General features: G+C 45.8%; 1 pseudogene; it reads left to right on the plus strand.

Moving 5' to 3' along the window:
- LOC123460654 overlaps nucleotides 1-27,863 on the plus strand; it is a 70,043-nt pseudogene that overhangs the window by 8,715 nt on the left and 33,465 nt on the right.

Raw genomic sequence — 27,863 nt, forward strand, 5'->3', positions numbered from 1 at the left:
CGCATGTGCCACTTTGTACATCTGGCTTTACATGGGCACTGGGGAATCAAACCCCAGCCACCAAGCTTTGCAAGCAAGTGCCTTTGACTGTTGAACTATTTCCTCAGCATGACTCCAATGTTTATATTTTAAAGCATATTTTACTGCCGTAAATAACATTACTGTGCTGAAAGATGGCTCAGAGGCTAAAGGCATTTGTTTGCAAAGCCTGCTGGCCAAGGTTCAATTCCCCAGTATCTGTGTGTAGCAGACAGCTTCAGGTCGTTAAGATGAACTTCCAAACCAGGCACAGTTATGGAGGAAGGGATATTTATGGTTACAGATCCAGGGGAAGTTCCATAATGGCAGAAGAAGATTGCCACTTTCACAGGTCCAAACCAAAACCCAAAAGGCACACAACACATCACACTTAGGAACTCCAGGCAAAGCTCAAGCACTTTGCATATCTTTAGACTGGAAGTCCAAATCCACCTCCACACCTCAGGGCTGGACCCTAGGATCCACCTACAGTGACACCACCTCTAGCCAGGTGGCTGCAGATCTAAATTCCAGACTTTTTTTTGTCTTTTTTGACAGAGAAAGAGGTTGAGAGTGAGAGAGAATGGGCGCACCAGGGTCTCCAGCCACTGCAAATGAACTCCAGATGCTTGCGCCCCCTTGTGCATCTGGCTAACGTGGCTCCTGGGGAATCGAACCTGGGTCCTTTGGCTTTGCAGGCAAATGCCTTAATCGCTAAGCCATCTCCAGCCCTAAGTTCCAAACTTTAATAAAATCCTGAATATACTGGGGGCCATCCATTTAAACTACCACACCATGTAAAGTTTTTTTTTTGTTTTTTTTTGTTTTGTTTTTTCAAGGTAGGGTTTCGCTCTAGCCCAGGTTAATATGGAATTCACTCTGTAGTCTCAGGGTGGCATCGAACTCTAGGCAATCCTCCTACTTCTGCCTCCCAAATTCTAGGATTAAAGGCGTGTACCACCATGCCTGGTTCCATGTAAAGTTGGATGCAAAGTGGTACATGTGTTTGTCATTTGTTTGGAGTGGACAGAGACCCTCCTGTGCCCATACACAATCATACACACAAAAGGGATGGAGGTGCATGCATTTAGTCCCAACACTCAGGAGGCAGAGGTAGAAGGATCTCTGTGAGTTCAAGGCTACATAGTGAAACCCAGGCCAACCTAGGCTAAAGTGAGACACTAACTCAAAAGAAAGAAGGAAAGGAAGAAAGAAAGAAAGAAAGAAAGAAAGAAAGAAAGAAAGAAAGAAAGGAAGGAAGGAAGAAAGAAAGGAAAAGACATCCCTTACCTCTACTTGAAGCTTATCCTCCTGCCCTACACTAAGGGAAATAGTTTTACTCTTCCCCTCACTACCTTGATAACAGAATTCTCTCTTTTTTTCATATTTTAGTATTTGCAACTAGAGAGAGATGGAAAGACAGAAAGAGAGGGAGACACAGAGAGAATGGGAGTGTCAGGGCCTCTAGCCACTGCAAACAAACTCCAGGTGCATGCGCCACTTTGTGCATTTGGGTTTATGTGAGTTCTTGGAAATTGAACCTGGTTTCTCTTGCTCTGTAATAAATAAATCAATTAAAAATATTTTTTAAGCCGGGCATGGTGGCACACACCTTTAATCCCAGCACTTGGGAGGCAGAGGTAGGAGGATCGCCATAAATTTGAGGCCACCTGAGACTACACAACATATTGAAATCCAGGTCAGCCTGAGCTAGAGTAAGACCCTGCCTCAAAAAAAAAGAAAAAAAATATATATATACTTGAGAGAGAAAAGAGGAAGACAGAGAGAGAGAGGGAGAGGGTATGGGCATGGTAGGGTCTCTTGCCACTGCAAACTCAGATGTATGTGCCACTTTGTGCATTTGGCTTTGCATAGGCTCTGGGGAATTAAATCCAGGCCATCAGGCTTTGCAAGCAAGTGCCTTTAACCACTGAGCCATCTCTCCAGCCTCAGAATTCCTTTTTAAACTGTAAAATCACATGAGACCAAGGAAACACACAAGAGCAGGTGTTCTAGCCCTGAGCAATGCCCTTCCTCCAGCCAGGAAACGGCACTTTCAGCAGGATTGCGCATGTGCTGTGTCTGCATCTGAAAGCAAGAGTAATGTTAGTCTAGTCATTCGCTTTCCTCATGGAAGGCTCCCAGGCCCATTCTCCCCCCCCCACCCAGCTGCTCCCTGCACAGTGCATAGTGAGGAGGTACCAACTGAAGGCTGCAGGACTCGCCAAGCTAGCCCAATGAAGACTAAGGTTTACTTTAGGAGACCTCAACAAACATTGACGGACCTTGTGGCCCATGTTGGCAGCAGGGCCCTGCTTCTGCTCCCGAAGACCTGAGGGGCTTGCCCCTGTGCGGTCCCTGCCGCCGCCTGCCCCTTCGGCGTCAGGCCATCACGTACGGATCGTGTCCCTGCTGGTCTCACCATTTCTCCTTTAATACAGAGAGGCCAGAAGAAATTTGAAATGAAAACGGGCTTATCTGGGGAGTCAAATCTAATTTTTCAGAACCGGGAAAAATAAGATAGAAATCAATTTTATCAACGTCTGTGGGTTATCTTGGAACTACCAGTCGCTCCCTATTCTGCACGAATGTTTGCATTCATGTTGTGTTCTGGCCTTATGATGGAACCACAATTGCTAGAATTGGTCTCTAATCAATAGCTCACCAGTCATTTTCTAAGAGTCTCCCTCACCCAAGCTCCCAAATTAAAAAAAAATCATATTTTCCAGTCTATTTTCTCTGGTGGTAGTCAGTATGGATGCAGTGTTCTGGTGTTTGTGCACGCGCGTGTGTGTGCGTGTGTGCGTGCGTGTGCGTGTGCGTGTGTGTGTGTGTGTGTGTGTGGTGTATGCATGTGCATGTGCCCCAGGCACTCATCTGCAGTGGTGTGTGCTCTCTTACAGTGACCAGAGCAGAACCCTGGGTTCTCTCACTCTTCTGCTCACTCATACGTGAGCCAGAGTCTCTTACTGATCTGGGAACTTGCTGGGGTTTTTCCCAGAGTTACAGATGTGCTTGGCCACTGCTAGCTGCTTCTGGGGTTCTGGGGATTGAACTCAAGTAGTTTCTCAGGCCTCATGCTTACATAGCTGAGCCCTCAAGCACTGAGCCCTTTCAACAGACCTGTTTTTGTTTTGCTGAGACAGGGCCTCATGTAGCCCAGCCTGGTCTCAAATTCACGTGTAGCTGAGGATCCCTCGAACTCTTGAGACTGAGTGGGGCGTGGCGGCACACACCTGCAATTCCAGCTCTTGGGCGGCAGAAGCAGGAGGAGCACGAGTCTCAGGCCAGCCCAGACTACTGAGCGAGACCTATCACAAGAAAGTAATCATACTAAAGCAGGACATGATGACTCATACTTATGATTCCAGCACCCAGGAAGCTGAAGTCGGAGAATGATCACTGTGAGTCTGGGCTACAGCGTGATATCCAGGTCAGCCTAGGAAAGAGTAAAACCATGCTTAACGGGGGGGGGGGGAGGGGGGAAGGAAGGGTATGGAGCAATGGCTCATTGGTTAAAGGTGCTTGCTTGCAAAGCCCAGCTTCCTGTGTTCAGTTCCCCAGTACCCATGTAAAACTAGCTGCACAAAGTGGCATATGCATCTGGAGTTCATTTACAGTGGCATGATGCCCTAGCATGCCCATTATTCTCTCAAATAAATAAATTATATACATATATATATATATATATATATATATATATATATATATATATATGGAGAAAGAGACAGAAAGAGAGCGAGCTAGAGAAATGGCTCAGTGATTAAAAGTGATTGCTTACTAAATAAATACCCAGCCAGGCCAAATGAGCCAATGGGTGCAATAGTGGTATGTCTGTTACAGGGGAAACCAACCACCCTCTTATTTGACTGGAGGCCTGCTCCATGGGATGGAATATATCCCTGATACTGAAAACCTACAACAGGGATAGTCATGAGCCCTAGGAGTGTAACATCTGCTGCTGTCTGGCTAAAAGTATATACTATGCTCACCAAACTGCCGAGTAAGCACTTCTCTTAATGTTCACACCCATATATTAATGCTACTCTCACTTTTGATTAGGGAATCTTCTCTTTTCAGATGGCAATGACCTTGGGAGGACTCAGAAGGCAGATGGTGCTGATAAGAAGTGACAGAGGAGTGCTCAGCACTGAAATATCTCTATCACACCTTCCATGGCTCAGGGTCCATGGTGGAAGAAGTAGTGGAAAGAATGTAAGAACCAAAGGAAGGGTAGGACTCCTTACAACGTGCTCCTCCAGACACAAAATGGCCTGGATAGCCATGACTTCACAGTGCCTGACACTACCTACACAAGACCATCATAATAGGAAGAAAGATCATGACATCAAAATAAAAGAGAGACTAATTGAGAGGGGGAGGAGATATGACAGAGAGCCGAGTTTCAAGGTGGAAAGTGTGGGGGGGAGGGAGGGAATTACCATGGGATATTATTTATAATTATGGAAGTTGTCAATAAAAAAATATTCTCAAAAAAGCCTGGTGTCAGGCTGGAGAGATGGCATAGCAGTGAAGGCACTTGCCTGCAAAGCCCAAGGACCCAGGTTCTATTTCCCCAGTACTCATATAAGCCAAATGTACAAGGTGGAGCATGCCTCTGGAGTTCATTTGGGCTAAAGGCCCTGGCCCACACATTTCCTCTCTCTCTCTCAAATAAATTAAAATAAATAAATAAATAAGCCTGGTGTTAAGCCAAGTGTGTTGGCACATGCCTTTAATCCATAGTGAATTCCAGGTTTGCCTGAGTTACAGCAAGACCTGACCTCAAAAAAAAAAAAAAACTAAAAAAAAAAAAAAACCAAAAAGCTTGGCAGTTAATTTCACATTCCTGGCAGAAAACACCTGACTAAGAACAACTTGTGGGAGGAAAGTGTTTATTTTGGCTTACAGACTCTATAGGAAGCTCCATGGTGGCAGAAAAAACAATGACATGAGCAGAGGGCAGACATCACCACCTGGCCAACATCAGATGGACAACAGCAGCAGGAGAATGTGCCAAATACTGGCAAGAGGAAGTTGGCATTAACACCCATAAGCCCATCCCCAACGACACACTGCTTCCAGAAGGCTCTAATTCCCAATAAGTTTATGGGGACACCTGAACCAAACCACCACATTCCACCCCTGGCCCTCATAAACTGATAATCATTCATGATGTAAAATCAAATCACCATACCTGGCATGGGTCAGATATAGTGATGCATATCTTTAATCTCAGCAGTTGGGAGGCTCAGGTAAGAGGATCACTGTGAATTCAAGGCCAGCCTGACACTACATTGTGAATTCCAGGTCAGTCTGGGCTACAGTGAGACCCTACATCAAAACAACAACAACAAAACAATTCACATCCAGGCAGAGGAGACCACCTTGGAGAGGGGCAAATGTACTGTATAAACCTGGTATATACCAGATGTGTACAATACTTTTTGCATTGGCTTTATTATTTTTTAAATTTTATTATGGGAAACTTTAATAATTATAGACAATAAACCATAATTCCCTTCTCCCTGCACTGGCTTTATGTTGGTGGCTGGGGAATTGAAGTCAATTGTAGACAAGGGCCTTTAACTTCTGCGACATCTTCCCAGCCCCACTTTAAAAATAAATTTGAGATAAATTGCCCTTGATGGTCTTCAACTTGCAATCCAGTAGCTGAGATTCTAGGCTTATACCACCATAACTATCCTTTTTTGGTTTTCTTTCTTTTTTAAGAAAATTATTTCTTTTTATGAGAGAATTGGCACACCAGGATCTCCAGTCATTGCAATTAAAATGTGTGTGACCTTCACACTTGTATCACCTTGTGCATGTGGTTATGCAGGACCTGGGGAATCAAACATGGGTCTTTAGGCTTCGCAGACAAACACCTTAACCACTAAGCCATCTCTCCAGCCTTTGGTTTTCTGAGATAGAATCTATAGCCTTGAACTCTCTGACCTTCTTCCTTGGCCCCAAGTGCTCTTGGATTTCTCCCTCTTTCTCTCTTTCTCACTGCCCAGGATGAAATCCATGCCTTTATCACTGAGCTATATCCCTAGCCTGTTCTTTTTGTTTTTTGGTTTTTTGAGGTAGGTTGTCACTTTGGTCCAGGCTGACCTGGAATTAACTATGTAGTCTCAGGGTGGCCTCGAACTCATGGTGATCCTCCTACCTCTGCCTCCCCAGTGCTGGGATTAAAGGCATGCACCACCACGCCCAGCTCCTAGCCTGTTCTTTTTTTTTTTTTTAATTTTAATTTATTTATTTTGTTGAGAGAGCGAGAGAAATGGATGCACCAGGGTCTCTAGCCACTGCAAAGAAACTCCAGATGCATGTACCACCTTGTGCATCTGGCTTACATGGGTACTATGGAATTGAACCTGGGTCCTGAGGCTTTGTAGGCAAGCACCTTAAACACTAAACCAGCTCTCCAGCCCTCTATTTGTTTAGTTTTTCTGAGACAGGGTCTCAATGTAGCCCAGGCTAATCTGAAACTTGCTCTATAATCCAAGGCTGGCCTGAAACTTACAGTGATCCTCCTACTTTTGTCTTCCAAGTGCTGAGATTAAAGATGTGTGTTGCAATGCTTGGTTTAAAAAACATGTATTTATTTATTTGCAAGCAGAGAGAGAAAATGGGCATATCAAATGGGCAAACAAACTCCAGATGTATGCACTACTACTTTGCATATCTGGCTTTAAATGGGTAGTGGGAAATTGAACCCAGGCCAACAGGCTTTAAAAAAAAAAATATATATATATATATATATATATATGTTCATTATTTGAGAGTGAGAAAGAGACAGAGACAGAGAGAGAGGGGATGGGTGCACCAGGGCCTCCAGCCACTGCAAAGAAACTCTAGACACATGCATCATCTTGTGCATTTGTGCATCTGGCTTATGTGGGGAATCGAACCAAGGTCCTTTGGCTTTGCAGGCAAGTGCCTTAACCACTAAGCCATCCCTCTAGCCTCCAAAAGGCTTTTCAAACAAGTGTCTTTAACATCTAAGACATCTCCCCAGGCCTATCTTATTTTATTTTCATGTTTTAATTATTTTGGTTTTCTGAGGTAGGGTCTTGCTCTAGCTCAGGCTGACCTGGAACTCACTATGTAGTCTCAGACTGGCCTCGAACTCACAGCAATCCCCTTACCTCTGCCTCCCAAATGCTGTGATTAAAGACATGTGCCACCATGCCCGGCTCATTCATTTTTTTTTTATTATCTTCTGGGTACATTAAATAACTGTTATTAAATACACAGCTTTCAAAAGAGTGTGTTCATTACTAAGCCCCATTAAACTGCTTAAGACTTGGGCTGGCTCCCTTCCCTGCCTGGGAGGGAGGAAGGTACTTGGCTGGACACTAAAGCATTCTCTCCCACACGTCACTGCTGAGTGCCATGCTTCCATGTCACCTGGGCTGCTGGGGAGGGGCTCCAGGTCACTCAACAGAGGGAAGCATAGGGGACGCCAACAGCAGGACCATCTGTGAAAGCTGGAGGTGAAGACTGAGCAAGGGTGAGCTAGGGACCTGGAGCATGCTCAGCTCTGCCACTCATGTGCTGTGTGATCTTGCCCACGCTAAACTGCCTCTCTGCGTCTTGCTTCCCTCTTTTCTAGGTAGCTATGATGACAATTAAATCTATCAAGGAGTGCAGGTAACCCAGGCTGGCCTTGGGCTTACATTCGTCCTGTCTTAGTTTTCCAATTGCTGGGATTAAAAGCGTATGCCACCATGCTTACCTTTTTTGTTTTTAATTGAATGTTTAGCTTTAAAAAAAAAAAAAAGTATTTATGTGCAAGCAGAGAGAGAGATAGAAGAGAGAGAAACAGAGAGAATGGGCATGCCACGGCCTCTAGACACTGCAAATGAACTCCAGACGCATGCGCCACTTTGTGCATATGGCTTCACATGGGTACTGGGGAATCAAATCCTGGTTATTAGGCTTTGCAACAAGCACCCTAACCACTGAGCCATTTCTCCAGCCCATGATTTTTTTTTTAAATTAATTAATTAATTTATTTATTTGAGAGCGACAGACACAGAGAGAAAGACAGATAGAGGGAGAGAGAGAGAATGGGCGCGCCGGGGCTTCCAGCCTCTGCAAACGAACTCCAGACGTGTGCGCCCCCTTGTGCATCTGGCTAACGTGGGACCTGGGGAACCGAGCCTTGAACCGGGGTCCTTAGGCTTCACAGGCAAGCGGTTAACCGCTAAGCCATCTCTCCAGCCCCTTTTTTTTTTTTTGAGAAAACATTTCATTGTTAAAAGTTAAGAATGATTGTGAAGGAGGATAGGAGGAAGCTAGTTTCTTTTAGGCAATTTCAGTTAGAAATTGAGGCCCAGAGAGCCAGAGGCCACTCCACATGCCACTTTTGGCAAAAATGGAACTCCTGTTTGATGGCAACTGATCTACAACGCTCGCTGCTGCCCACAGTCTAACGCACCTCCTGGATGGGTTGGCTCAGGTGGGCGGGCTCTGGCATTCACCCTCCAAATCTACAAACCACTCACTCTTGCCCTGGCCTGTGAAGGGCTGCTGTCCTCTGCCTGTGGCTGGCTCCTCCCCGCTCCTCCCCGCTCCACTCCGCTTTTGCCGGCTGGGCTCTGCTTTGCCTGACTGCGCTCAGGCCCCAGGGACACCCGTTCTGCTCAGCATAACCCGCTTCTAGGTCTGGGGAAATTTCTGCGGGCCTCCACGTGGTTACATGCATGATTTTCCTCTGGTCTCTGTTCCACATGCCTATTTCCCTCACATGCTAGATCTACCATGTGGGCGCTGAAATTTCCTTAAACTCGGGGTAACCATGAGTGTAACTCTTCATTACTCATTTCTCCTTTGAATTTCTTGGTCTCTGCTTTGATTTTTTCTTTCCTCTCTACTATTCTTCCTTAAGTCACCACCATTTCTCTTTTCACTTTCTTCCGTGGGAAGAGCACATGGCAGGCGCCACGGGCCTTCCTTCTGCATCTCCCCACACAAGCTCCTTAATTCTACCTTCCATGTGCTCATGACTCTACCTCAGTCTTTCTTTAAAAGCCACAGTTTCCCTTCAGTCCATGTGCTTGCAGCTTTACTGTAATCTCTCTCTCTTTTCTTTTCTTCTCTTTTTTTCCCAAGGTAGTGTCTCACCCTATCCCAGGCTAACCTGGAATTAACGTTGTAATCCCAGGCTGGCCTCGAACTCACAGTGAGCCACCTGCCTCTGCCTCCCAAGTGCTGGGATTAAAGGCATGCGCCACCACACATGGCTTCATCTCTCTCTTTAAAAGACTCAGTTTCTCTCTTTTTTTTTTCTTTTTTTTTTTCGAGGTAGGGTCTCACTCTAGCCCAGGCTGACCTGGAATTCACTATGTAGTTTTAGGGTGGCCTTGAACTCACAATGATCCTCCTACCTCTGCCTCCCGAGTGCTGGGATTAAAGGTGTGCGCCACCACACCTGGCTAGGACTCAGTTTCTCTTAAATCTCAATCTTCCTTTTAAGTAAACCCAAGTTGTGATTTCCTCGAAATAAACTTAATAATTCACAATTTATCCCTCTGGAATCCATCTTTATTAATTATTTTTAAAATATTTTATTTTATTTTTGAGAGAGAGGGAGAGAGATACAAAGAGAGAGGAAGAGGCAGATAGGGAGAATGGGCATACCAGGGCCTCTAGCCACTACAAACAAACTCCAGATGCATGCACCGCTTTGTGCATCTGGTTTACGTGGGTACTGGGGAATAGAACCTGGGTTCTTTGGCTTTGCAGGCAAGCGCCTAAGCTGCTAAGCCATCTCTATTAAAGGTAAGACAGAACCCAATACCTGGGGTTCATGAATTCTGGGAGACCCCTCTGGAACCTCCAAATCCTGCATCAATTGAGTTCCTAGAAGAAGCTCACTATTCTAGCTGAGGATCTGGCGAATTCTAAGCCCTTAGGTGCTGTCCCTGCTTCAACAGCTGCTCTGCCTGCAGTCCAGTAGCAGCAGCTTCCAGGGTTGAGGACTCACAGACAGTGGCTCTAGCCCCGGGGCCCCTCCTGGCCCCTCTCCCAACACCTGGGGCTTTCCCTCCCCACAAGGCCTCTTTCCCCAGAGAAAGAAGGCCCAGGAGGAAAATCCCTCCCTTAGTGTGACATCTCAGGGCCTGCAGCGTGGGGCCAACAGTACCCCCTCCCTCAACCCCAGAGATAAGCAGTCTGTAAGTTGGAGGAGGGGTGGAAGTGAAGGGGAAAAGTGCCCCCCCCAAACCCACACACACCAGAAGGCCACCTCTGGTAGCTGAGAAGGGAGATTCCAAAAAGACAATCTCCACAGTTGCCCCGCCCATACTGTTATAGGCATGAAGATTTGCAACATCTTGTTCCTGGAACTGGAACCAGGAACTGGACCAGGGAGGCATAGATAGTGGTAGATGCTAGATTTTGGAATTCGCAATAGTGAACCAAGATGGACAGTTTCCTGGGCCCCAGAGGTTTATTTAATATTAGAAAAGACTGGCATAGGTTGAGCATGATGGCACACACCTTTAATCCCAGTATTTGGAAGGCAGAGGTGAGAAGATCAGCATGAGTTCAAGGCCACCCTGAGGTTACATAGTGAATTCCAGGCCAGCCTGGGCTAGAGTGAGACCCTACCTCAAAAACAAACAAAAAAAATAGACTGGCAAGATCCTATAGGATCAGAGAACTTATAGATAGTTTCTTGGATCCAAGATTTTATTATAATGGTAGAGAAGAAGGGCAAGAGGAAGAGAGAGAGAGAGAGAGAGACAGAGAGAGAGAGAAGGAGGGAGAGGGAAAGAGAAAAGACAAAGGCAGGGGTTCTATGTCAGGAGAGCCAAAAGAAACAGGGCCAGAGAGAGAGTTCTACAGAGAGGAGAGAAATTGCTGTGAGGGAGGGGCCTTTTTAGGTACTGATTTGGGGGAGAGATGGTCAGAGGTACCCTCAATTACCATACATGGAGGCAGTACCATTGTCCCTGGAGGAACCTAACCAGGCGGTAAAAGAGAAAGGGGGATGGGTTTGAGCTCTGGGACTAACAATATAAAGGAGTTTATTTCTTGGCTTTAGATGGACAGCTGGGGAATTGAACCTAGGTGGGTGGGCTTTGCAAGCAAAAGCCCTTAACCACCGAGTCATCTGCCCAGTCCTTTTTTTATTTTAATTTTTTGGTTTTTCAAGATGGGGTCTTGCTCTAGCCCAGACTGACCTCGAAATTAGTCTCAGGGTGGCTTTGAACTTGGCAGCAATCCTCCTACCTCTGTCTCCTGAGTGTTGGGATTAAAGGCATCTGCCACCATGCCTAGCTTTTATTTTATTTTATTTTATTCTTTTTTTTTTTTTTTTTTTTTGGTTTTTGGAGGTAGGGTCTCACTCTGGTCCAGGCTGACCTGGAATTAACTATGTAGTCTCGGGGTGGCCTTGAACTCATGGCGATTCTCCTACCTCTGCCTCCCGAGGGCTGGGATTAAAGGCGTGCGCCACCATGCCCGGCTTTTTCATCTTTTTAAAATATATTTCTTATTTTATTTATTTGAGAGAAAGAAAGAGCAGATAGAGAGAATGTCTTTGTCTTTTCTCTGAAATAAATAAATAAATCAGAAAATACCTACTGTGACTTTAGAGTAAAATTCTTCTCCTACTACACCCTGAATTCTTTTTATTTAATTTATTTTTATTTATTTGAGAGAGAGAAAGAGGCAGAGACAGGGAGAGAGATGAGAAGAGAGAGAGAGAGAAAGAGGGAGAGAATAGGCACACCAGGGCACCCAGCCACTGCAAATGAACTCCAGACACATGTGTCACCTTGTGCATCTAGCTTATGTGGGTCTTGGGGAATCGAACCTGGGTCCTTTGGTTTTGCAGGCAAGTACCTTAATCACTAAGCCATCCCTCCAGCCCCTGAATTATTATTATTATTACTATTATTTGGGTTTTTGAGATAGGGTCTCACTGTAGACCAGGCTGACCTGGAATTCACTATGGAGTCTTAGGGTGGCCTTGAACTCACGGGGATCCTCCTACCTCTGCCTCCCGGGTGCTGGAATTAAAGGCATGTGCCACCATGCCTGGCCAGCCCCTGAATTCTTAAGTTTAATCTCTTCATAGTGTCCCAAATGTCTTGAAATTCCCATTCATATCTTCTAATTAGATTGTCTTTCTCTTGGTTAGACTGTTGTAGATTTTGTCTTCTAGTTTAGATATTCTGTCCTCTCCTTGATCCATTCTATTGGTGAGCCTCTCTACAGAGTTTTTTATTTGACTTACTGTGTTTTTCATTTCTGACTGGAATTTCTTCAGTATTTCTATGTCCTTACTCATATCTTGTATCAACCTCCTTGTTTGCTAAGTTGGTTTTCTGAGTTCTCTTGGGATTCCTTCAGAAGTTTGTTCACTTATATGATTCCTTTGATTTCTTTGAACATACTTCTAATCATTATTTTGAACATTTTGCCTGGGATTTCATCTAAATCAGTCTTACTGGAGGTCATTTGTGCTGGATTTATGATTTTTAGTGGAATTATATTATTGTCTTGACTTTTTGTTTTTCTTGTATTATAATGTAGAGATTTTTGCATCTTGAGTCAATTCAACGCTTAGGTTTTCTAATTATCTGCTGGATTCTTTTTTTTAAAAAATTTTTATTTATTTATTTGAGAGCGACAGACACAGAGAGAAAGACAGATAGAGGGAGAGAGAGAGAATGGGCGCGCCAGGGCTTCCAGCCTCTGCAAACGAACTCCAGCCACGTGCGCCCCTTGTGCATCTGGCTAACATGGGACCTGGGGAACCGAGCCTCGAACCGGGGTCCTTAGGCTTCACAGGCAAGCGCTTAACCGCTAAGCCATCTCTCAGCCCTCTGCTGGATTCTTAGACATGTAAATCAAACATTACATCTTTAGGATAAGAGCCTAAGGTGCCAGGTGTGGCTCTTTTATATATTATTTCTAAAGTAATAGCAGGATGGCCCAAGCTATTGAACTCCCCTCCCTCCCAATAGGATCTCCCTCTAGCCCAGGCTGACCTGGAATTCACTATGTAGTCTCAGGGTGGCCTTGAACTCACAGTGATCCTCCTACCACTGTCTCCCGAGTGCTGGGATTAAAGTCGTGCACCACCACGCCCGGCTCCATCTTCTATTTTGATGCTCTCACTTATTTCCTCCTATTTTGCAGGCCTTCTGTTGGTAGCGTCAGCCACTGTGAGGCCATGAATACTATGACCACTTTGTGTCTGGAAGACAGTATTGTAAGCATTCTTCGCTGTCCTTTGACACTTACATTCTTTCTACCACCTCTTCTGCCATAGTCCCTGACCCTTGGGGGTGTGACAGAGATGTCTCACTTAGCACTGACCACTCAGGTGTCACTTCTCAGTACTTCGGAGTTCTGAGTCACTCTAGTGGTCACCACCATATGAAAAGAGAAGCTCCTCTGGCCAAGAGTGAGAGTAGCATTAATATATGGACATAAACATAAATTATGCCCATTAGAGGGCAGTTTCATGTGCATAATATATCCATTTAGCCAGACGACAGTAGTAGTATCCCCCCCAGAGTTTACATCATCACCATTTTATTACTGGTAGGTGAGTTAAGTTCTAACAAGTCACACAGCAGATTTAGTGGCCGCTGGGCATGTGGCGCATGCCTTTAATGCCAGCACTCGGGAGACAGAGGTAGGAAGATCGCTGGGAGTTCGAGGCCCCCCTGAGATTACATAGTGAATTTCAGGTCCGCCTGGGCTAGAGCGAGCCCTGCTTCAAAAAAATCAAATAAATAAATAAATGATAGATAGATAGATAGATCGATAGATAAAGAAAGATTGATCGATAGATAGATAGGGCTGGAGAGATGGCTTAGCGGTTAAGCGCCTGCCTGTGAAGCCAAAGGACCCCGGTTCGAGGCTTGGTTTCCCCAGGTCCCACGTTAGCCAGATGCACAAGGGGGCGCACGCATCTGGAGTTCTTTTGCAGAGGCTGGAAGCCTTAGCGCGCCCATTCTCTCTCTCTCCCTCTATCTGTCTTTCTCTCTGTGTCTGTCGCTCTCAAATAAATAAATAAATAAAATTTTTTTAAAAAAGGTGTGCACCATCGCACCTGGATTTTAGATAGATAGGTAGATGATAGATTAAGTGGCCAGCTGTGCTGGCCCTTTCTTGATTATCTCACACGTCCCCTGGATGCAGCAGGGCCTCAGAGCTCTCTGAGTATGATTCCCTCCCTGGAGTTCTCCCTCCTATCTGGATGGCAGGTTCTGGAGTTGGTACCACCTCTTTAGCCCAGGTACATTCTCCTTCCTCCTGCCCAGGCAATGCCAGGAGCCCAGGGGTTTTCTGGCACTGAGGGTTGTGTAGGTGATGACAGGCGTGAGGGGGAGGAGCTAACAAGTGCCAGCCTGCTCTGCCTGCATGACCTTCGTCTGGTAGCCCCCACTCTCCTGCCCGCCCAACTGAGCCAAGGTACGTCCCTAGGCAAAGTCCCACACACCAGAGGCCAGCTGACTAGGCCCCCTAGGGAATCAGGTGACAGACCTACCCCAAGGACTAGGGTGGTTTTTAGGCAAACAGCTCTGCTCATAGAATTGACAGCTTTGGAGTCCCAGGGACCGCCCTGGAACACACCCGCCCCCTGGAACACAGAGCTGGTTTAACATGGCCACCTGGAAGCCTGAGCAGACCTCGCATTAGAGGATGGCACCATTCCAAGGTCTTTCATGCTCGGGCCAAAACAACTTCTGAATGAAAGCCTACTTCTCTGTGTTGAGGACTTTTTTTTTTCCCCATTCTAGATTCCCGGAAGTAGACCCTCTGGGGTAAAGGACAGGCTTTTTGAGACAGGATCTCACTTGTGTAGCCCAAGTTGTCCTTGAACTCGAAATACTACTGTCTCAGCTTCCCCTTTCAAGTGTCAGGGTTATAGATATATGTCACCATGCTCAGCTCAAAGACAGGACTAGTATATTTTATTTATTTTGTTTTTTTTTTTTTCCCCGAGGCACACTTATGGAGGTCAAAGGACAACTTTCAGGTCTGTCTTTGACTTCCTCCTTGAGAGACTCTCTCATTGTTCAGGGAAATTCTCCTGTCTGTGACCTCCCTTCAAGCTGCAGGCCCAGTGGGATCACAGAAGCCCACTCCAGTTTTTGGCTTTTATGTGGTGTTTGCGATCTAAACTCAGGAACCCAGTTCCGAGCTCTTTATCCACTCAGCCATCTCCTCACCCCTTGTTCTTTTTCCTTTTGGAAACAAGGTCTCAAGTAACTGCAGTGGGCCTGGAAGTTCTTGTGCAGCCAAAGATAACCTTGAACTAGAGACTCTTCTGCTTTTGCCTCCCACGAGAGTGCTAAATTACTGGCTTTCTCCACCATGCCCCGCTCCAAAACAAGACCTTTTTTTTTTTTAGGCAGGGTTTCACTCTAGCCCAGGCTAACCTGGAACTCACCCTGTAGCCCAGGCTGGACTCAAACTGCTATTCTCCTATGTCAGCCTCCCGAGTGCTGTGATTAAAGATGTGAAACACAATGACTAGTTAAGGGCAGGAGTGATTTAAGAGATTGCAGGTTTCACAACTAATTGACAGAGGTGCTGCCCAGCCTGCGCATGCCTTTAACCCCAGCACTCTGTAGGCAGAGTTAGGAGGATTATTGTGAATTCGAGGCCAGCCTGGGTGAGAGCAAGACCCTACCTTGAACACCCCCGCCAAAAAAATATATGTAGTTGGGTGTGTTGACTTGTGCCTTTAATCCTAGCACTAAGGAGGCAGAGGTAGAAGGATCACCATGTGTTCAAGGCCAGTCTGGGACTGCAGAGTGAATTCCAGGTCAGCCTGTGCTAGAGTGAGACCCTACCTCAAACAAACAAATATATATATATATACACACACACACACACATACACATATATATATACACATATATAATATATATATATATATATATATATGCACACACACACACATACACACATATATATGTATATGATGTGTGTGTAAGAGTGTATGAGCATGCACGAGTGGAGGTCAGAAACAACCATGAGGTGTCTGTGGTCTCTATCCATCCTCCTGGAGACATGGTCTCTTGGGGCTGAAAATGACCACCAATCTAGCTGGCCAGTGAGCTTCTGATTTTCCTGCCTCTGAAGCCCATTGTTGTAGGCACAGTGGTACTAATGGCCTGTGCCACCACACACAGCAGGGAGAGAAGGAGAGAGAATGGGTGCACCAGGGCCTACAGCCACTGCAAACGGACTCAACGTGCACCGCGTTGTGTCTCTGGCTCTACATGGGTACTGAGGAATGGAACTCCGCTCATTAAGCTTTGCAGGCAAGCACCTTCACTGCTGAGCCACCTCCTCAGGCCTTAATTTTTTGAATATTTTAAAAAATTATTTATTTATTTATTTATTTGACAGAGAAAGAAGGAGGAGAGAGAAAGAGAGAGAATGTACACGCCAGGGCCTCCAGCCACTGCAAATGACGACCAGACTATTGTGCCCCCTTGTGCATCTGGCTAACGTGGGTCCTGGGGACTCAAACCTGGGTCCTTTGGCTTTGCAGATAAATGCCTTAAGCAATAAGCCATCCCTCCAGTCCCTCAGGCCTTACTTTTTAATTAACTATTTATTTATTTGCATGTATGTGTGTGTATGGGTGGATCGCCAAGAATTTGAGGCCACCCTGAGATTACAGAGTGAATTCCAGGTCAGCCTGGGCTAGAGTGAAACCCTACCTCCAAAAAACAAACAAACAAGCAAACAAACAAACAAAAAAAGGCGGGAGGAATATTTCTTTTGTTAATGAAATAATGTGTTGTACCCCGAGAAAAGCCCCTCCCTGGGGCAGTTGTTCCCAGACAGACCCTGGCTGAAGCCGCCCTCCTCTCTGAGTTCTAACTCAAGAAGCCTGGCTTTCCATTTGTGCCTGCCTTTCTCTTCTTGGATGCCAGCCAAACTCCCGAGCGGGCCTGCTCTGGCCCTTTGAGGTTTTCCCCCCACTTTTTTTTCTCACTAAATCTCCTTTGTCTTACTCAAGTCTTATCTGTGTATCTGTCTACTTTCTCGTGATCACAAGACAGAAAACTGGACAGTATGACAATCTGCAAAAATCTCTTCCTCTCCCTATGTCTCAGGTTTTGTGTTTTGTTTTATTTTCTTTTGCTTTGTTTCTGAAGCACTGGGGACGATGTGAATAATAGGCTATTGAGATCAGGCTGCGCACTGCTCTTACTGTGCCCTATCCTTAGAGACTCCATTTAAAAAAAAAATTTTTTTTTGTTTATTTTTACTTATTTCTTTGAAAGTGACAGAGAGAAGGAGGGAGAGAGAGAGAGAGAGAGAATGGGCGCGCCAGGGCTTCCAGCCACTGCAAACGAACTCCAGACCCATGCGCCTCCTTGTGCATCTGGCTAACGTGGGTCCTGGGGAATCGAGCCTTGAACCGGGGTCCTTAGGCTTCATAGGCAAGCGCTTAACCGCTAAGCCATCTCCAGCCCAGAGACTCCATTTTAAAAATAACTTATTAAAAATATTTTTTGTTTATTTTTAGCCGGGCGTGGTGGCACACACCTTTAATCCCAGCACTCAGGAGGCAGAGGTAGGAGGATCACCATGTGTTCGAGGCCACCCTGAGACTCCATAGTGAATTCCAGGTCAGCCTGGGCTAGAGTGAGACCCTACCTCGAAAAACCAAAAAAAAAAAAAATTTTTTTTTGTTTATTTTTATTTATTTATTTGACAGTGACAGACAGAGGAAGAGGCAGAGAGAGAGAGAGAGAGAGAGAGAGAGAGAGAGAGAGAGAGAGGGAGGGAGGGAGGGAGGGAGGGAGGGAGAGAATGGGTGTACCAGGGCCTCCAGCCACTGCAAACGTCTCCAGATGCATGCACCCCCTTGTGCATCTGGTTTATATGGGTCCTGCGGAATTGAGCCTCGAACTGGGGTCCTTAGGCTTCACAGGCCAGCGCTTAACTGCTAAGCCATCTCTCCAGCCCTCTTTTTTTTTTTTTTTAGGTAGGGTCTTGCTCTAGCCTAGGCTGACCTGGAATTCACTAGTCTCAGACAGACTTATAGTGATCCCCCCACCTCAGCCTCCTAAATGCTGGGATTAAAGGCATGTACCACCATGCACAAGCAACAATATATATAATCAATTCCCCAGTACTTTAAGTACTTTAAGTTTAAAGCCAGGGGCACAAAGTGGCACATGTATCTGGAGTTCCTTTGCAGCCGCAAGAGTCTCTGGCATGCCCATTTTCATTTTTTCTGCTTGTAAATAAAAGAAAAAATTTTTTTTCCGAGGTAGGATTTCATTCTAGCCCAGACTGACCTGGAATTCACTATGAAGTCTCAGGGTGACGTGGAACTCCTATGTCTGCCTCTCCATTGCTGGGTAAAAATATTTTTCAAGGGCTGGAGAGATGGTTTAGTGGTTAAGTGCTTGCCTGTGAAGCCTAAGGACCCCGGTTCGAGGCTCGGTTCCCCAGGTCCCACGTTAGCCAGATGCACAAGGGGGAGCACGCGTCTGGAGTTCGTTTGCAGTGGCTGGAGGCCCTGGCGCGCCCATTCTCTCTCTCTCCCTCTATGTGTCTTTCTCTCTGTGTCTGTAGCTCTCAAATAAATAAATAAATAATGAACAACAACAACAAAAAATTAAAAAAATTTTTTTTCAAGCCAGAAGTGGTGGTGCATGCCTTTAATCCCACACCTGGGAGGCAGAGGTAAGAGGATCAATTGCCATGAGTTCAAGGCCACCCCAAGACTAATTCCAGGTCAGCCTGGGCTATAACAAGACCCTACCTTGAAAAACCAAAACCAAAAGTTAAATAAAAAAATTTTTTAAGGGCTGGGCATGGTAGCTCATGCCTTTAATCCCAGCATTTGGGAGGCCAAGGTAGGAGGATCATTCTGAATTCAAGGCCAGTCTGAGACTACATAGTGAATTCCAGGTCAGCTTGGGCTAAAGTGAGACCCTACCTTGATAAACAAAACCAAACCAACAGGGTTGGAGAGATGGCTTAGCAGTTAATGTGTTTGCCTACAAAGCCAAAGGACCCGAGCTCTATTCCCCAGGACCCACGGAAGCCAGATGCACAAGGTGGCACATGCATCTGGAGTCTGTTTGCAGTGGGTGAAGGCCAAGACCTGGGTGCACCCATTTTCTCTATTTGCCTTTCTCTCAAATAAATAAATAAAAATTAAAAAAAAATGAGCCTGGTGTGGTGGCGCACGTCTTTAATCCCAGCACTCGGGAGGCAGAGGTAGAAGGATCACCATGAGTTCGAGGCCACCTTGAGACTGCATAGTGAGTTCCAGGTCAGCCTGAGCTAGAGTGAGACCCTACCTCAAAACAAAACAAAACAAAAATGAACAGAAAAATCATACAAGGAAAATCAAGTCCAACAACTTATAAGATACACCTGACCTAGGAGAGGATGTGACTCCTCACCAGGACCCCATGAAGAAATGGACACCCAGCACTGTGATGGTGACAACCCCCACAGACCTGTCATCTGACTTCCCAGTGTGTGCCAAGGAACTCAGGACTGTTCCAGGGGCGTCATCTCCTCTCTATCTCCATGGTTGAAGTGGTCCACTCAATTGCCTGTCCGCCAGCCCCTACCTTTGACCTATCTGTCCATGCTGGCACTGACCTTCACTTGTCACTGCTGCAGCTTAGCCCTGGCCCCGCGGCCTGACTCTAAGGCCAGCAGCAGCTCACTCTCTTAAAGTTATCCAGGCAGTCCTTGAACTCATGATCCTTACTATCTCAAACTCCTGAAAATTACAGACATGTACTCCAGGCCCAGCCCAAGGATATTTTCTTTACCCACATGACCTGAGAACTTCTTGGTTTTTTTTTTTTTCTCAATTTTTATTAACATTTTCCATGATTATAAAAAATATCCCATGGTTGGGCTGGAGAGATGGCTTAGCGGTTAAGCGCTTGCCTGTGAAGCCTAAGGACCCTGGTTCGAGTCTCGGTTCCCCAGGTCCCACGTTAGCCAGATGCACAAGGGGGCGCACACGTCTGGAGTTCGTTTGCAGTGGCTAGAAGCCCTGGCACACCCATTCTCTCTCTCTCCCTCTATCTGTCTTTCTCTCTATGTCTGTCACTCTCAAATAAATAAATAAAAAATGAACAACAACAACAAAAAATTTTAAAAAAATATCCCATGGTAATACCCTCTCCCCCCTTTTCCCTTTGAAATTCCATTCTCCATCATATTCCCTCCCCATCTCAATCAGTTTCTCTTTTATTTTGATGTCATGGTCTTTTCCTCCTCTTATGATGGTCTTGTGTAGGTAGTGTCAGGCACTGTGAGGTCATGGATATCCAGGCCATTTTGTGTCTGGAGGAGCATGTTGTAAGGAGTCCTACCCTTCCTTTGGCTCTTACATTCTTTCTGCCACCTCTTCTGCATTAGACCCTGAGTCTTGGAAGGTGTGATCAAAATGTTACTCAGGAACCCTTCTACACTGCTGGTAGGAATGCAATCTGGTCCAGCCATTGTGGAAATCAGTGTGGAGGTTCCTAAAACAGCTAAAGATTGATGTACCATATGACCCAGCTATTGCACTCCTAGGCATATATCCTAAGGACTCGTCTCATTTCCTTAGAAGTATGTGCTAAACCATGTTTATTGCTGTTCAATTTATAATAGCTGGGAAGTGGAACCAGCCTAGATGTCCCTCAACTGATGAGTGGATAATGAAGATGTGGCACATTTATACAATGAGTTCTACTCAGTGGTAAAGAAAAATGAAGTTATGAAATTTGCAGAAAAATGGATGGATCTGGAAAGGATTATACTAAGTGAAGTAACCCAGTTCCAGAAAGACAAAGGCCACATGTTCTCCCTCATATGTGGATCCTCACTACAGATGATTGGGCTTCTGCATGTGAAAGAAAATACTTAGTAGCAGAGGCCAGTAAGTTAAAAAGGAGACATAAAGGGAAGAGAAAGGAAGGGAGGAGGGTACTTAATATGTTGGTATTGTATATATGTAAGTAGAATGATTGAGATGGGGAGGTAATATGATAAAGAATGGAATTTCAAAGGGGAATGTGGAGGGGGGAGGGTATTATCATGGGATATTTTTTATAATCATGAAAAATGTTAATAAAAATTGTGAAAAGATAAAAAAAAAGTTACTCAGTACTCCAGTCACTTCTTTCCAGCACTATGATACCTTCTGAGCCATCCCAAGGTCACTGCCATCTGAAAAGAGAAGATTCTGTACCCAAAGTGAGAGTAGCATTAATATAAGGGTATGAATATTAAGAGAAGTGCTTACTGGGCAGTTTGATAAGCATAATATATACATTTTTCCAGACATCAGCAGATGTTACACCCTCAGGGCTCATGACTGCCCCTGTTTTAAGTTTTCAGTATCAGGGATGTAGTCCCTCCCATGGAGCAGGCCTCCAGTCCAATTGGAGGGCAGTTGGTTTCCACCATGACAGACATGCCACTATTGCACCCGTTGGCTCATTTGGCCTGGCTGGCCAATTATAAGGCTTGCAGTGTCCACTGTTGAGTATCTTCACTGGTGGTATCTCTTTCTCCCATTGAACTATATGTAGAATGGCTTCTTCCAGCTTTCTGTCAGCTGGTCTACATGGAGGAGGTTATCAGCTCAGCTCCAGCAGGATTTCTCTGTGGCCTTGCAGTCCAAGTATGTGGAAGCTTCAGCAATAGAGTCTTACCATCTATTCCTGGTGGGAAACCAAGGGCCTTGGCAATGGCCTATAATGTTTTGGGGGCATCAAGGACCTCCCTGGCCAACAACTCACTGGAGGTATCCCATGCCTGGCACTGAAAATTTTCTAACAACGATCTATGGCTCCTGAGTGTTCCATTGTCCAAAACAGGAGGATTCCATATGATTTATTTGCATCCTCTTAGATTTTGATTAGCCCTCCCTCCACCTTTCCTTTACTCAATCTCTTCCCCTGACCTCACTTTGGGCCTTTTCACCCCTGTTAATCTATTCTTCTACTTATATTTATACAATACCAACCTATTAAGTACCCTCCTCTCTTCCTTTCTCTTCCCTTTATATCTCCTTTTTAAATTACTGGCCTCTGCTACTGAGTTTTTTCCTCTATAGCCCATTTTTTATTGGGTTGTTGAAGTTCTTATTATTTAGTTTTTTGAGTTCTTTGTATATCCTGGATATTAATCCTCTGTCAGATATATAGCTGGCAAAGATTTTTCTCCCATTCTGTAGACTGCCTCTTCACTTGGCTAACAGTGTCCTGTGCTGTACAAAATCTTTTTAATTTCATGAGGTCTCGCTGCTTGAGTAGTGGCCTTATTTCCCGAGTGAATGGAGTTCTGTTCAGTAAGTCTTTCCCTATCACTACATCCTGAAGCATTTTCCCTACTTTTTCCTCTAGAAGTTTCAGGTCTGACATGAAGGTCTTTGATCCATTTGGAGTTGATTCTTGTGCATGGAGAGAAATAAGGAGTTAGTTGCATTCTTCTACATATAGATATCCAGGTTCCCCAGCACCATTTGCTAAAGAGGCTGGACAATCATTTCTTATACTGGGAAACCCCTGGTCCTGATGAACGAGGCTGCATATCCACCTTGCCCCTCACTGACTCCTCAGGATAGAGCCTGGTACTTAATAAATGGTGTTGTAGGGCTGGAGAGATGGCTTAACAGTTAAGACATTTGCCTGTGAAGCCAAAGGACCCGGGTTTGATTCCCCAGTACCCACGTGAGCCAGATGCACAAGGGGGTGGATGCATCTGGAGTTCATTTGCAGTGGCTAGAGGCCACTGACGCATGCATTCTCTGTCTGTCTCTCCTCTTCCTCTCTCTGTCTCTGTCTCTCTCTCTCTCTCTGCTTGCAAATAAATCAATGGTGCTGTGGGACTGAGGAGATGGCTCAGTCAGTAACGTGCCTGCTGTGCAAGCATTAGGACCTGAGTTCAGATCCCAAGCACTCATGTAAAGGCTGGGGGTGGTGGCACATGCCCGTAATACAGTACTGAGGAGGCAGAAACAGGAGGATCTCTGGGGATTGCAAACTAACCAGTCTAGCCCAGTCAGTTAGCTCCAGGTTTAGTAAAAGACCCTGCCTCAGGGTGGGATACCTTCCAGGAAGTTGTTGGCCAAGGAGGTCACTGATTCCCTAAAACATTACAAGACATTGCCAAGGCTCTTGGTTGTCCCTCAGAAGCAGATGACAAGACCCTATTGCTGAAGACTCTGCATGCCTGGAGTGCAGATCACTGAGAAATCAAGTTGAAGCTGAGCTGGAAACTTCCTCCTTGTTGACTAGCTGTCAGATAGCTATAAACAGCTATGCTACATGCAACCCTTTGGGAGACAGGAGTCATCCATGGTGTTAAACAGCAGAGGACTCAAGATTGGCCAGCCAGGCCAAATGTGCCAACTGGTACAAGAGCAAGCATGTCTGTTATGGGGGAAACCAACTGCTCTCTAATTGGACTGGAGGCCTGCTCCACAGGAGGGAATACCTGCCTGGTACTGAAAACCTAGTCAAAAGCCTAAGGCGGTGGAGGTCATAAGCCCTAGGGGAGGAGTACCTGCTAATGCCTGGTTAAATGCATTTACTATGCCACCAAAGTGCCCTCTAAGCACTTTTTATGTTTATACCCATACTTTCTTTCTTTTGTTTTAGTTATTTATCTGCAACCAGAGAGATACAGACAGAAAGAGAGAGAGAGAGAGAGAGAGAGAGAGAGAGAGAGAGAGAGAGAGAGAGAGAGAATGGATCTCTAGCCACTGCAAATAAACTCCATATGCATGTGCCACCTTGTGCATTGGGCTTACATGGGTACTGGGGAATCGAATCTGAGTGAGTCCTTAGGCTCCACAGGCAAGCACCTTAACCACTAAGCTATCTCTCTAGCCCTCCCCCTCCACCCCCAGAACTTCTTTGAGCCAATTGCATACAGACCATGAATTTTGGTGTTCCTCTCTCAGGGTTCATTCTCCCTCTTGTGACTTCCTCTTCTCTGGGGGGACAACTCTAGACTCCTCCCTCAGGAACATACTTCTCTGGGACCTTGCCTTCATGGTCAGGAGCTAGTGTCCTGTTTGGTAATGTTTCTAGTGTGGACTTACATGCTTTGAGCCCTAATACAACCAGATTCTATCTTCACGCATTTATTTTGCTTTAGGGATGACCTTTGGGTCAGATGGGATGAAGTACAGTTGGGAAACTTCCCTCAGCCCTGGGTGTGGCTTTGGAATGCAGTTCAAGTCCTAAACAGCTAAACAGGCTGGTTGGGGGGCCTGGAAAGAAAGCACCCAAAATAAAGCCTTCTGGGTTATCCCATCTCCATAATTTAAGGTAAAGTTCCCCTAGGGACAGTGGGTGCTCAACGCACCTTGTCTGATCCTGTTTTTTTTTTTTTTGGTTTTTCAATGTAGGGTCTTGTTATAGGCCAGGCTGACCTGGAATTCACTATGTAGTCTCTCAGGGTGGCCTTGAACTCGCAGGAATCCTCCTACATCTGCCTCCTGAGTGCTGGGATTAAAGGCGTGCGCCACCACACCTGGCTTTTTTGTTGTTGTTGTTTTCAAGATAGGGTCTCACTCTAGCCCAGGCTGATGTGGCATTCACTCTGTACTCTCAGGGTGGTCTTGAACTCATGGCGATCTACCTACCTCTGTCTGCTGAGTGCTGGGATTGAAGGTGTGTGTCACCACACCTGGCAACTGATTACTTCTGGGTAAAGGGGAGAGAACTGGCTGGGTAGAAGTGTTCATCTCTCTGTCTCACATTGGACTACTGAATGAGACCAGACACCTCATGTTCTTCCTTGCCACGATGGACGGCAGCTTTGAACGATAAATAAACCTTTCCCTTCTCTCCTCTCCCCTCCCTCCCTTCCTCTCTTCCCCCTTTTCTTTTGTCCTTCCAAGTTGTTTCTGGTCAGGTATTTAGTCACAGCAGTGGGAATGTAAGTGGGAATGTACGCCTGGTATAGGCTCAGGTCTTAGGTTTGATCCGTACCACCACATATGCCTCTTTTTTCTCTCCTCTTTCATTCTATGTATCTATGTACTTATCTATCTATCTATCTATCTATCTATCTATGTACTATCTATCTATCTATCTATCTATCTATCTATCTATCTATCTATCTATTCATTGTAACACTAAGAAATGGGTTTACTCTAGCCCAGGAGGGTGACCTAGAAGTCCAGGTTGGCTTTAAACTCAATGCTGCTTCTCCTACCTTAGCCTCCCAGGGCTGGCATTAGAGGCATGTGCCACCACACCTGCCTTATGATCACAGTGTTCATTATCACCCCATTTTACAGATGATGACACCAAGAAACAGGAAGGTCATGTGCCTGTCCTCCATTGCTCAGCTAGCTCCTGGAGAGGCTGGGGTTGGGATTCAAACCTGAGTTTTGGCCCCTCTGCATGGAAAGCTGTGAGTCTTGGTTTGGATACAGTGCCAGTTGAATCCTTTGGGGGCCTTTTGGGGTTCCCTTACACTTCTCTCACCAGTCCATACCCTCCTGACTAGGAAGCAGCTAAGGGCTCAGCCTTGGCTGAGGCAGCCCCAGGACCTCTTTTGCCCAGAGCTGCATCCCTGCCATGTTGGGCAAGGAGCTGGCTCCTGGCACAGTTCTGGAGTCCTCATCCCTTTTTACAAGTCCTCACAAGTCTGGCCGCAGTCTATGTGAGGACTATTGAAATAAGCATGCCCCCATATGTGAGTGTTCTGTCTGTGCCCTCTTGAAGGGAAGGCTCAACAGCTCTCACTTCCTTCTCCTCCCTTCAGGCCAGCTGTGACATCAACCCTTTGGTCCCCTGCCTCCTGGAGACCCACTGGGTCTTGCTATGCAGCTCAGTGTGCCTGCCTCAGCTTCTGAGAGCTGGGATCATAGGTGCAGGATACCAAACCTGGCTCCCTCCTGTGCTTTTTATTTATTTATTTATTTATTTATTTATTTATTTATTTATTTATTTGAGAGCGACAGACACAGAGAAAAAGACAGATAGAGGGAGAGAGAAAGAATGGGCACGCCAGGGCTTCCAGCCTCTGCAAACGAACTCCAGACGCGTGCGCCCCTTGTGCATCTGGCTAATGTGGGACCTGGGGAACAGAGCCTTGAACCGGGGTCCTTAGGCTTCACAGGCAAGCGCTTAACCGCTAAGCCATCTCTCCAGCCCAACCATGGGATATTTTTTATAATCATGGAAAATGTTAATAAAAATTGAGAAAAAAAAAACCAAGAACAGCCCCCTCCTGTGCTTTTTATAATGGAATATTTTGCATCTCCCCCTTTTTCTTTTTCTGAGATATTTTTCTTTGTGTGTGTGTGTGTGTGTGTGTGTGTGTGTGTCTGTGTGTGTGTCGCGCATGCGCACACGTGCCTATGGGCTTTACGTGGGTGGCTGGGGAATTGAACCTAGGTTGACAGGCTTTCCAAGCAAGTGCCTTTATCCAGTCAGTGACCATCTACTCAACTCATCCGTTTTTCAAGGCAGGGTCTCGCTCTAGCATAGGCTGATTTGGCATCCACTATGTAATCTCAGGCTGGCCTTGAATTCACAGCAATCCTCCTACCTTTGCCTCCTGAGTGCTGGGATTAAAGATGTACATTTATCTTATTTTGGGATAGGGTCCCTCATTGACTTAGAGCTTGCCAGTTAGGCATGAAGGGCTGACCACTGTGCCCCAGGGATCCTCTGCAGTGCCAGGGTTGCAGGTGGGCACTACCCTGGCATTTTCATGTGGACTCTAAGGGGTTGAACTCTTGTGAAGGCATCACCTTACTGACTAGGCCATTTTTGCAACTCTTTTCCCTTTATAAAACAAGTTACTTTTTGTAAAAACAGTGTGAGATCTATCCCCCCCCCCCCAAGTCCCCTGTCACTGTTCAGGTTTGGTGGGAATGGACCCAGGGCTTTGCAGGTGCTCTGCTGCTCCTGTTACCTCAGCTCAGAGGTACCCTCTTTTTTTAAAAAAATGTTTATTTATTTGAGAGAGAGAGGAAGAGAGATAGAGAATGGGCACACCAGGGCTTCCAGCCTCTGCAAATGAATTCCAGATGCGTGCGCTACTTTGTGCATCTGGCTCTACCTGGGTACCTAGAGATAGAACCGAGGTCGCTGAGCTTTTCAGGCAAGCCCTTAAGTGCTGAACCATCTTTTCAGCATTCTACCCTCTTTTTTTCTTTTTCTTTCTTTCTTTTTGAGGTAGGGTTTTGCTGTAGCCCAGGCTGACCTGGAATTCACTATGTAGTCTCAGGGTGGCCTTGAACTCATTGCAATTCTCCTACCTCTGCCTCCTGAGAGCTGGGATTAAAGACATGCGCCCCCACACCTGGCCTCTACCTTCTTTCTCAGCGCTTGCCTGGAAGCCTAAGGACCCCGGTTCAAGGCTTGATTCCCCAGGACCCACGTTAGCCAGATGCACAAGGGGCGCACACATCTGGAGTTCATTTGCAGTGGCTGGAGGCCCTGGCATGCCCATTCTCTTTAAATTTTTTTTTAATTTTTAATTTATTTATTTGAGAGCGACAGACACAGAGAGAAAGACAGATAGAGGGAGAGAGAGAGAATGGGCGCGCCAGGGCTTCCAGCCTCTGCAAACGCGTGTGCCCCCTTGTGCATCTGGCTAACGTGGGACCTGGGGAACCGAGCCTTGAACGAGGGTCCTTTGGCTTCACAGGCAAGCGCTTAACTGCTAAGCCATCTCTCCAGCCAGCATGCCCATTCTCTATCTACATATCTTTCTCTGTTGCTCTCAAATAAATAAATAAATAAATAAATAAATTTTAAAAATATTTTTTATTTTTATTTATTTACTTGAGAGGCAGATAGAGATGAGAGAGAGAGAGGAAGAGAGAGAGAATGGGC

The sequence above is a fragment of the Jaculus jaculus genome, chromosome 5, assembly GCF_020740685.1.
Source record: "Jaculus jaculus isolate mJacJac1 chromosome 5, mJacJac1.mat.Y.cur, whole genome shotgun sequence".
NCBI lineage: Eukaryota > Metazoa > Chordata > Mammalia > Rodentia > Dipodidae > Jaculus > Jaculus jaculus.